Source organism: Canis lupus, chromosome 31 (assembly GCF_003254725.2).
Source record: "Canis lupus dingo isolate Sandy chromosome 31, ASM325472v2, whole genome shotgun sequence".
Lineage (NCBI taxonomy): Eukaryota > Metazoa > Chordata > Mammalia > Carnivora > Canidae > Canis > Canis lupus.
This window is the reverse complement of record NC_064273.1, coordinates 37,299,575-37,311,194: the sequence shown is the minus strand read 5'-3', so window position 1 is coordinate 37,311,194 and position 11,620 is coordinate 37,299,575. Positions and strand designations below refer to the sequence as shown.

Here is an 11,620-nt window from a genome sequence, read left to right as displayed (position 1 = left end):
GGATGGGCGCCGACGGGCACCTGTGGGGCACTGGCCCGTCCTCCGGCACCGTCACCTGGGCCTGTTTAAGCACCTGAGACAGAAGGCGGTGAAGCCGTCGGGCAGGGCCGGGCGCAGGATCCTCCTCCGACATCCTTTAGGGGACTTTCTAAGCAAAACGTCCCTCACGAAGGAAGTTCTTGTTTCTGTGCAGGAAGCGCGAGGCCTGCGGCCGGCAGAGGACAGAGGGCGCTCGGAGCGGCCACGGCCCTCCCCACGCAGGACGCTGGCCTGCTGCTCCCGGCCGCTCCTGGCCTGGGTGACCGAGGACGCGTGGCAGGGACCCTGGGCCCTCCCGGGCGGCGCCGTCGCTCCGCACGTCGGGACCCCAGGCCCGTCACAGGCAGGCCGGCCGGGCGCCCCTCGGGCCTGGTGCGTGTCCCCTCCCTGCCTGCGCTCACTCCCTGCCAGGGCGCCCCGAGAGGAGCACCCAGGAGCCGCCCTGCTGCCAGGTGCCCGCGGCCAACAGGAGGAAGACGTGGATGCAGCCCCGGAACACAGACATCAATAATTCGGCTTTTCAGAACTGCAGCGATCTTTAAAATGCCTCTTTTTCTCTTTTGATTCAGTCTTAATGGAAGCCCGGGTGTTCCAAGGACCATTTAATATTTAAACAGTTGCCTCCACTTTGAAGGTCAGTCCAGAGCTCAGGGTGCAAGGCCGGGCGTGGAGGGGGAAGGGAGGTGGGGCCGGGGCCGGGGTGTAGGAGGAGGCCTGCGGGGACGTGGGCTGGGGGGACTCGGGAGAGGGGAGAGGAACGGCCCCCACTGACTGCTCATGGGACCTGGGTCCTTGCAAGAACCTGGCCTGTACCCCAGTGTCTCCGGCTGTGAAGTGGGTCCGTGAATCCCTTCTTCAACCCTGGGAATGGGACGACCCCATACAGAGGGCAGGGTGCGAGCGTGCGGGGAGCGGCTCGGTGGACGCAAGTGGCCGCGGCCCCTGGGAGTGGTTGGTGGTGCCGCTGGGGGGCCCGAGGCCTCCTGACCAGCCTCCCCACCCTCCCTCCTGCCCGCGGCCCCGAGGCCCATGGGCCCCTCTGTCCCGAGTGTCCCACCAGCCTTAGGGCTCCGGGAAAGTGTGCCTTTTAGAATAAAAAAACAAGTAAACTCAGTTTATCTGCTGTTAGCAGTTACTTGTTGTAAATGTCAAATATTGGGGCACCCGAGGGGCTCCTCTGGCTAAGCGTCCAGCTCTTGGTTTCGGCTCAGGTCATGACCTGGGGTCCTGGGATCGAGCCCCACATCGGGCTCCCTGCTTAGCGGGAAGACTGCTTCTCCCTCTGCCCCTCCCCCTTCTCTCTCTCTCTCTCAAAAAAAAAATCTCAAGAATACAAAGTAACCCTTAAATGCTTATACTTTATTTTTTAATTTGGGAAAAGCCCTTCAAGACACACCCGGAAGGCTGAGGTTGGAGGTGGGCACCCTCGTCGGCTCCCTTCCAGACGTAGACGGAAAGGAGGGGTGCGTCCATGCAGCCAGCAGCCACTGACACAGGGTTTTAGGGCGAAGGGAGTGTAAGGAGGGAGGCCAGCCGCAGGGCTGGGGTGTCGACAGCGCGGGACCCCCGCAGGGCGTCTGGAGGGCCGAGTCCTCCCTCCCAGAGCTGGGGGTCTCGGGACTTGCCCAGAGGCTGGCGTTGTGTGCACGTGTGCGGGGGACCCCCCGGCCGGGCGGCGAGGCATGGGGCGTCCCAAACCCCCTCCCTCTCCAAGCAGAGCTGGGCCCCCCAAGCCAAGGAGCACCAGACCCCGACTCTCCGCGGGGACCTGCACCGGGAGCATCGGGCGCGGGGCCACGCGCCACCGAGCGGCCCCACGTGCTGAGCCAACGGCTGACGTCAGGCCCGGGGCCACTTCCAGCAGCGCCGCGTGTCTGGGAAGCCCTGACGGAAAAATTGGCGATTGCTGAGCCTGTGGCGGGAGGGTCACCAGGGAAAGGCTCTGAATACCTCGCGGCTCCGCGCGTCACGGGAGCCTCAGCAGGTTCCGCTCGTCTCCCCGGGGTGGCAAGGCAGGGAGCCCCCCCCGGACCCCTCAACCCCGCTCTGTGTCCCCGCCGGGCGCCCGCGGGGAATCATCGGCAGGCAGGCCACCCGGCCCCGGTGGGTCCCCGTAGCCTCTGCCGGGGTCCCGCTCAGGTCTGCTCAGGTCCCCGCAAGAAGGGGGGGACTCCCACACCAGGGAGGGGGTGCACACGGCCTCGGCGTGCTGGCCGCTTCCTGGGGCGCTCCCCTGCTCGCGAGAGCACCCGCCTCGGCTGAGGGACGGTGCTGTTTGCAGACCCCCTTCGCCAGCGTGCCCCTGTGTGCCCAGCAGCGCGGCCCTAGGCCCCGGTCACAGGATGGGGCCAGAACCCCCTGCCCCACGCGCTCCCCACCAATTCAGGATGGCCCACGAGAGGCGCTGAGTCGCTGGGAGGGGACGCCTCTCCTGAGAGCCGGGCCAGGGCCAGGCGGGGCTCGGGGACCCTTCCTGCTTGGAGGAGACTCGGGACACGCGCCTGGCGTGTGTGCCCATCAAGCATTCTTGGTTCCGCTTGGAATAAAACAGTTTGTGTTTCGGGCCCTGGGATGGTGTCCATCGCGCTCCCGGGACACACGTGTTTAAGGACGTGCCCGAGATGAGCTTGTGCCACGGGCAGCAGACAACGTAGCCACTTACTGGTTCTCTCCAGCTCCTGCCTCCAGCCCCCGGGCACCCCCTTCCTTCCAGCCATGATGCAGGTCCCAGGAGGGACCCCCGCGTGCAGGCCCTAGGCTGGGCACGAGGGCCAGGGAGGCGAGGTGGGGGCTCAGGGCGGCCCGTGTGGAGACCCGCTGGGTGGTGTCGGGCCGTGGCCTAGTCCTCAGCCGGGAGCCCGTGCTTGGAGCTAAGGCCCCCGTGTGTCCTCTCCTGGGCTGAGGCTCCTGGAGGACACCGGGTGTCTGGGCTCTCCCGGGACGCCCCCCACCTCTAGCTCAGCGCTTGGCACGCGGTGCCCTGACTCTTGGTTCCTGGCGCCTGGCACTGCAGATGGAGTGAGGACACCTGCAAGGACGTCCACCCCCTCGAGGCCCGGCCAGCCTCCGAGCCCTGGCAGTCCCGAGGCCTCTCCCTTCTTAATACTTTGATGACGGACGCGGCTTTCTCTGTCCTCCCCACTGGGAAGATGCTTCCAGAAAGTAAAGGGTCAAGACCCAGCGGGCTGCCCTGGCCGGGGGAGTGAGCTTGGGGGCAGACTCAGCAGATGGGGCATGGCCTGTTTCAGGAGTGTGCCTCCGAGCTCGCTGATGCGGCCTCCTCCCGGGGGCTTGGGCAGGAGGCCCTCTTCAGAAAGGAGGGTGCACCTCAAGAGAGTTAGCATGGCACGGGTTGGGGCTCTGCACAGGTGCACTCCCAGGGCTTTCTGGGAGGGTAGAGCGAGGCCCCAGGGCACCCGATGCAGCCCCTCTTCTCCGCACCCCTGGCCACGTGCGTGCCCCAGATCGGAGGGCGGATGGCAGAGGAGGGGGGACGTGGGCGGGGGACCCGGATGTGCAGGGGGTGGGGGCGGCTCATTCCCATGGACCTTCGTCTTGCACAGGCCAGGGGCCGAATGAGGGGCAGGTGGCCGGCGGCACCACTGCAGACAGACGGGCTTCAAACTCCAGGCTCAGGAGTACCCCCAACACTCACGGCGACAGGTGGGGGGGTGCGGGGCAACCGGTCCCACGGTGATGTGAAGCCAGACGCCTACACCCTCCCCTTCAGGGGTAGAGATGGGTCACCAGTGGGAGTCGGGGGCCATGAGAGAGACGGAGGGGTGCCGGGGAGGAGCAGCAGAGGCAGACGGGCAGGGCGGGTTAGGGGCTCCCTCGGAGCCAGGATCCTGCCGCTGTGGTGATGCTCTGAACCGGCCTTGGGTGACCCGGATGGGGGGCACTTGACCTCTTCCTCAGGATCGGGGTCCCCTGAGTTCCCATAAAAGGACCTACCTACCTTAGGGGCCCCCGGGTGGCTCAGTGGTGGAGCATCTGCCTTCAGCTCAGGGCGTGACCCCAGGGTCCTGGGATCGAGTCCCGCGTCGGGCCCCCCGCAGGGAGCCTGCTTCTCCCTCTGTGTCTCCACCTCTCTCTCTGTGTCTCAAGAATAAATAAAATATTAAAAAAGACAAATAAGGGGACCTACTTTCCCTGTTCGTTAAGCCCCCTGGGCACCCGGGGTGTCCCGTCCAGGCCACGTTTGGTCCCCTCATAACTCAGGGAGTGCCCTGCTGAGACGGGACCCCCTGACGGCCAGCTGGGGCGGGGGCTCCATGTGGCCCTTCGCCCCCCGGAGCCAGGAGGCGGCCTGTGTGCAGGTCCAGCACGGACAGCGCCGTCACGGGGACACTTGAGAGAGAAGGGTCGTTGAGGGCAGGACGGGGGACGGCACCGTCTGAGGCCAGGGACACGCAGACCCACACCCAGTGCTCCGCGGGCCCAGCCCCACGGTGTCGGTCGGCACCTCCCCTGCTGCGCTGTCGCCGCCCCACGGGGGCTGCTGGGGGACCGTCCCCCTCACACTGGCCGCACCTGCGCGGGCTCTGCTCCGAACCCTCGAGATCAATCACCTGCTCTTTCCAATCAGGCTCTTCCCTGATTTCAGAAACGTGCTTGCTTTCCCAGGGCCCCAGGGCGTGGAGGTGACTTGGTCGCTGTGACGGGCACACGTCTGGTCACTTGTTGGAGCTGCCAGCATGTGTGTCCCGCCCCCCCACCGCCCCCCACCAGGCCTGGTGCGCTCCAGGGCCCCGCATGGCTGGGGTCAGGCCCTGAGCGCTCAGAGGAAGCGGTTTCCGCCCCAGACCACGTCGTGCAGCCGTGCGCCGCCCAGGGCTGGGGGACAGCGGCCCTTCCCACCTGTAGACGTGCCCCGGGGACAGCGGGACGTGGCGGGAGATCGAACACAGGGCTGATGACGGGCCCATGGCCATCAGGCCGCGTTTGACCATTTAAGGAAAGCCCTGAATTAGAAAGGCATCCAGACCCCGGGACGATAGGCCCAGGCGGCCTCCTGTCCCCCGCGCCCCCCGCCGTGGGGCCCGGCTCCTGGGGGTCTGCTATCAGCACACGGAGGGCTGGCGGCTCTGTCCGGGCCGTAGCAGACGGACAAACCCAGACGGTTCTGCCGAAGGCCGGGCTCTGCTGGCTTGGCCGGTGGTGAACGAGCAGTTTCCGTTCGAGTCACTACTTCCCGGCTTGTAAAGGTGGCCATGGGCTCCCCGTAAACGCTTCTCAGGGGCGCCCGGCCTGACTGGCATGGTGGCTCGGAGGCAAAATCCCCCAATTTTACAGATGGGGACACGGGGTCTGAGCGGCGAGGATCAGGGCTGGGTTCTCAGCTGGCGAGGACCCCGCGGGGCTTCTGGCGGGGGGCAGGCTCGCTACAGGAGAGGGCACGTCCGGGGAGGTGGGTGGGAGCCCCCACACGCGGCCCTGTTCCTCCCCCCGCACCCCTCGAGCACCCGTGGCTTCCCTGCCCCGCCTCCCTCCTCTTTGCTGTTCCTTAGCTTCTGATTGTCCATCATCTTGCCCCCTGGCCTTTCTCGTTCTCCCTCCAGGTAAGGGGCACCTGAGTCCACCTCCTTGGCCAATCGGGCGCACGGTCACTGTCGCCCAGGGGCTGTGGGCACCTGACGCTGTGGCCTGCACTTCGAGTCCCTGGAGCCCACAGCCTCCGGCACCACCTGCACCACCACACAGGCTGCAGTCGGGCTCAGCCCTGCTTCTGCTAGAGCCACGGGGGAGGCCCCAGAGGGCGGTGCCGGGCCAGGCTGTCCCCCCACCTCCCACCCCTCAGCCACCCCCCTGCAGCTAGCTGGTGCAGTTGAGCCTCCCTGGGAGGGGGAGTCGCCCCCGTAGTAAGGCCAGCGCACCTCCCTGGCTGGTCCCGGAGGGTCTGCTTACCGGCGGCACGGCCTGCCTTCCAGGCCCCCTCTTAACTTGCTTGCACCTGCCAAGACCCCGTTTCCAGATGAGGTCCCCGCGCTGAGGTTCGGCGCAGACTGTACCCAGGCAGGGGCCAGGGGACACTGGCCAACCTACTGGATTATGTGATCGAAAACCCAACCGAAAGAGCCACAGGCCTCAAAAGGCGCGTGGGTTCAAAGTCCAGCAGAACGGCACACTCTGTTCCACGCGGTGCCCTGCACTTCACCCACGAGGACAAATACCCCACCGCGTAAGAGTGTGGTAAACGTCAGCGCCCACGTAGCCGCCCCTGGGGGAGGACGGAGAAGGAGCAGGGGGCAGCAGAGGGGCATTGTGCCTGCCGGGTGCCGGGCGACCTGGCCCACATCGCTGCGCTGGTGACGGACCGTGAGGGGTCTGGCTGCGCGGCCTCCCAGCCTTGCCACCCGCGGGAGCCCCAGTCCAGGGCCAAACCCAGAACCTGCGGCCCCAGGAAGGCTATGGGGCCGGGGTTCCGGGGGAGGCAATGCCTCTGCTCCGAGGGGCGCTACAAGCTCTTCCCCCTCCTGGGGGATTATCCTGCAGCTCGGAGCTGGGGTGTGGCTTCCACTTGGGGTCATCCACTTCCCGTTCCTCCTGGGGCCCCAGGTGCAGGTCCTGGGGACTCAGACCAGAAAGGGAGCTGCCAGCATTTTGAGGTCACATCTGCACATGGAAACCGAAGCCGCTGCACACGCTGGCTCCCTGCGAGCTGTGTCTGGCCGGGACGTCCCCGGGGACACCAACAGGGCAAAGTCCCGTCCCCGTCGGCTGGCGTCCAGGGCCATGCCTTCGGGTTTGTGGAGTGGGGTGGTCCTGCCTGCGCTGGGGTCAGGGGTCCCCGGGGGCATCTTTGTGACCCATCATGACCCCAGCTAAGAACCTCAACCCCTCCTGCCTGAGGCCACGGCTCTTTGCTCTTGAGGATTGTGGAAAACCCCTAGGAAGGGGAACCTCTGGGCCTGCTCTTCTGTTTTTCTTTAGAGAGAGCGAGAGAGGAGAGCGAGAGCACGTGTGTGCACTGCGGTGGGGGGAGCGGCAGAGGGAGACTGAGAATCCCAAGCCGACTCCTCGCTGAGCACAGAGCCCGACACGGGGCTCAATCCCATGACCCTGAGATCGTGACCTGAGCCGAAACCAAGAATCAACGCTTAACTGCGAGCCCCCCCGGGTACCCCAGGTCTGCCCTCTTGTCCTGCCCCTGGGGAGGCCCCGTGTCCCCCTGGAGTGGCCTCGCCCAGGCAAGCAGACGCTGGGGTCTCTCACCCCTTCCCTCTGTCACTGCTGCCTTCCTGTTCTGGCACATTCTGGGAGATGGTCCCCGGGCCATGCAGTGGGGAGCCAGCCAGCTGGGGCCGGGGGAGGCGGAGGGGGGCCGAGTCCTCCGACCCCGGGGAGCCCCGAGGGTGCCCCTGAACCGGGTGCATGGACGCAGGAGCGCCGTGTGAGCGACACGGAGTCTGGAGACACAGGCGCCGGCTTCCAGCATGGGCAGGGAGCCCGGGCGCTCGGGAGGACGGAGCTCTGGGGATTAGGGGTGCTGAGAACATGGCAGCAGGGGAGGAGGGGGCAGGACAGGATGGCAGGTGAGGACGCCGGGGGGCCGCAGGCCGCTGGGTCCAGGGCGGCACGGACCGAGGGAGCGCGGGGCTAAGGCTGCCCGGGGCTGCGGCAGCCGACCGGCCACACTAGCTGGAACGTAGGCAGAGGGGCGACGCCACACCGGACGGAGGGATGGGACGGGACGGACGGGACCCCGGGCCAGCCCGAGGCTCCAGCAGCGAGCCCAGGTGGCCAGGCTGGCCCAGGTGACGCTGCTGCCTCCCTGGTCCCGGGGTCCGTCCTGAGGCAGGCGTCCCCCTCGCGGGATCTGGGGCACTCAGCGGCTCCGGGGCGGGGGCAGACCCAGGGGGTATTTAGGAAGCCCCCCTGCCCCCTGGCAGCCCGTCTCTGTGGACGCCTGAAGCTGACCCCTCACGGGCCCTGCTCCCGAGGCCAGCGAGTGGGGGGGATGGAGGCTGCCCCATGAGGACGGGACGTGGGCCGTAGGCCCCGAGGTGGGGGAGCCAGTGAGGGCGCAGGCCCAGGTCCCATGGACACAGTGCGGGCCGCATGCCAGGGACGAGGAGCCTGGAGCCCTGACCTCGAGCTCCCAGGACGCGGGAATTGTCGGGCCGGCCCTGTGCACACAGGGTTTTTAAATCTTCCTTTTGGGGTACAGGGGGCGGGGATGGCTCGGCCAGTGAAGCATCTGCCTTCCACTCAGGTCGTGATCTCAGGATCCTGGGATTGAATCCTGCGTCTGGCTCCCTGCTCCGTGGGAAGGGAAGCCTGCTTCTCCCTCTGCCTCCCCTGCTCATGTTCTCTCTCTCTCTGTCAAATAAATAAATAAAATCTTAAAAAATAAAATAAAATAAATAAGATAAAATCTAGCTTTTATTTGTTGCCTGCGTGGTGAGGTCAGCAGATCAGGAGATGACCGGTCACTGAAGTTTGGGGCGCAGCACATGCCCTCGCGGGGAAGCAGCGGGCCGGCGAGCGGGGGCGGGAGCCTCACTGTGGTTTCCACGGGAAGGAAGGGCTGGGCAGGGGCAGCCCATTTGCCTAACTTGGGCGGGCTGGAGGGGCACGGGGCTGTCCCTGGCCGTCTGGCTCCTGGCCCCAGGGTGATGGGGGCAGGGGATGGTGGCCTGGAGCACCCGGGGTGTGGGCTCTGCCTGGGAAGAGTCCCCCCCCCCCGGGTCCAGCACGGTTGCCGGACACTGTTCGGTGCAGGGAGAGGGAGCAGGGGGTGGTCTCGGGCCGAGTCCTCCGCTTGTCCCCAGCAGGGTTGGCCAGGCCGCGTCTCCACGTGGTGATCCTGTGTGTCCACAACGTGGAGGGTCTTCATCCTTGTTCCTGTCGCCACATGTGGCACTTCGAGAGGACACCGTGGGGGCCCGTTTGGCCCAGTCCTGTCCCCCCAAGGGCCCTCGGCGCACTTTTGATGAAGAGGATTGTGGTGGGAAGCCGGCTGCCCAGCATGTGAGGGGGCACGGTGGGAACCTGCCTCGGGGGGCTCGGATCCCGCCAGGAACCCCAGAAGCGGCAGTCCCAGATGCTCGCAGGCTGCAGCCCGGGGCGGGGGGGGGGGGGCGCTCCTTGCTGACAGCCGCTCCCCCACCTCTGACGGGCTCCCGCTGGCCCGGTCTGGTCGGGACAGGGCTGGAGGGGGCCGAGACCTCTCCAGGAAGTGGGGGGACCTCGGGGGGGAAGCCATGTTGGGGTCACACCACCCGTCGGTGGCCGAGCCACGTCTGGAGCCCGGTGAGCGGAATGGTGGACGGGTGTCATCTGAGCGGGCCTGACGCTCTTGGTCAGCGCTTCCACACTCAGTCTGGTCTCAGAGAACGAGCTGGTCCTGCACCATCCAGCGTGTCCCCCGATGCAGGGTTTCTGACACACAGGTGGCAAAGCCTGGAAGCAGACAGTGGCCCCCGGGCCACTCTAGACGCCGTGGGTGTGGAGCCTGGCTGTGCCCCCTGCTGCATACCAGGAGCTCTGAACCCCGTTTCTTCCTGCATAAAGTGGCAATGACAGTGAGGGCCCTTGGGGGTGAATGAGACGAAGATGCTGGGAAGAGCTTGGTGTGGCGCTGGACATTGGTGGGGGCCAACACCAGTGCCCACGGGTGCCCCTTCACCTCAGTGGGCTGGAGGGGGCCCCAGGACACCCACCAGGCCCAAGGTCAAGGCATGCATTGATGCTGCCCCAAGCCGGCAGGAGAGATGAACTCTGAGCCAGGGCTACCACGGGCCACATTGGGCTACTTTAGACCATGCTGGGCCACGTTGGGCCACCCTGGGTCACATTGGGCTACTCTAGACCACACTGAGCCACCCTAGGCTACCTTGGGCTACTCTAGACCACACTGAGCCACCCTGGGTCACATTGGGTCACATTGGGCTACTCTAGACCACACTGAGCCACCCTGGGGCACCCTGGGGCACATTGGGTTACTCTAGACCACCGTGGGTCACTGTGAGTCACATTGGGTCACTCTAGGCCACACTGGGCCGCCCTGGGCCACCCTGGGCTGTTCCCCAGCGCCATGCCCCTGACCACAGTGAGGTCCGGGCCTGGAGACCTCGGCCTGTGCCGCCCCTCTATGGGATGGCTATGCTGAGAAGGACATTTTGTGCCACCCCCAGGCTGATTTGACTCAGGCCGTGTCTCGGGTTGGTGGCGGGCACAGCGCGGGCAGAGGGGGTGGGCCCAGTAGCTTCTGCGGGAGCTGAGCACCTTCAACATCAGCCCCCGACTCCTTGCTAATCAATGAGAAAACTGATAGAACCACAGTGAATCTCCAGGTTCACATATCGCTCCACACTTGGGAAGAACTTTCTGGAAATGCAGCACACACACAGCCCCTCACCCCCTCTGGCCCCACGTCTCTGCAGAGTGGGACTGGGAGCCCTTCTCAGCTGTGTGTGGAAGGAGCAGGTCTGGGGGTGGGGGGAGGAGGGTCAGGAGGATGCCGGGTGCCGAGTGCCCCCCAGACCTGCCACCGCAGTGCTCTGCACGATCGTCCTCCTGGCTGCCCTTCAGCCCACCTGGGCTCCAGCCACGCTGGTCCCCGCGGGCAGGGCCTGTCCTCGCCCCGTCTTCCGTCCGTATGCTGGCTCATTCGCATTCACATTCATTTTTTTTAAAAGGCTTTATTTATTTATTCATGAGACGCAGAGAGAGAGGCAGAGACACAGGCAGAGGAGAAGCAGGCTCCCTGCAGGGAGCCCGATGTGGGGCTCCATCCCGGGACCCCGGGGTCACGCCCTGAGCCAAATGTGCCCCCCAGGCGCCCCTCACATTCATTTATTTTTTAAGCTATTGCAGAAGGGACAGCTCTGGAAACAGAGACCGGACTCCCTGGGGGAGACCCCCATGGCCGGGACCCCTGGCAGGGGTGAGGCACTGACCCGCCCACAGCCCACGGGCCGCCGGACACAAACCCCCAGCCAACAGGCAGCAGGGGCTCGGCACCCACGGTGACTGCACCCCGAGGGGCGCGGGGCAGAGCTGCTGAGCAGGCGGCCTGGTGGGGTGTCTCCTGTGCTCAGCCCCGGGGTGCATCTCGATTTCCCTCCCCCTTCCCGTAAAACAAGATCCGACACAACTTTAAGGGCCACACGAGAGGAAGTGTCCAGAAGCTGTCCTCCTGAAGTCCCCTCCCCCATTCCTTGGTGTTGGCACGGGCTCTGCGTCTTTCCCAGATTCCCACACGGAAGCCCTGACCCCCGAGGACGGGGTGGATTTGGGGATGGGGCCTTCACACGGGGACGGGGACGGGGACGGGGCGGGAGTCAGGTGGTGAGGGTGGGGGCAAGGACCCAGACACGGTCACAGGGGAGCACGGGAGGACACATGGACAGGACAGAGAGCGGCCTTGGGGGGAGCCGCCCTGCCCAGGCCTGGACCCCCATGCCAGCCTCCAGGACGGGGACGCCCCAACACCCGCTGTGCTTTGTGAGGCCACCCCAGGCCCCGGATGCGTTCACGTAGATGTTACAGCTTACATAGCAATACCCCCCCCCCCTATGCGATCTTCCCTGCCCTCTGGTGCCGTGGGGGGAGCGGGGGTGGCACCTTGAGGCTC

General features: G+C 66.0%; 1 long non-coding RNA gene across 1 annotated transcript; it reads right to left on the bottom strand.

Annotated features, from left to right (window-relative positions):
• Positions 1-1,386: 1,386 nt before the first annotated feature.
• On the bottom strand, positions 1,387-6,188 carry LOC125754152 (uncharacterized). Its single transcript, XR_007407653.1, has 3 exons — positions 5,947-6,188; positions 3,998-4,134; positions 1,387-1,923 (listed from the first exon to the last, which is right to left on the bottom strand). It is a non-coding gene; the product is annotated as an uncharacterized LOC125754152 (long non-coding RNA).
• Positions 6,189-11,620: the final 5,432 nt, after the last annotated feature.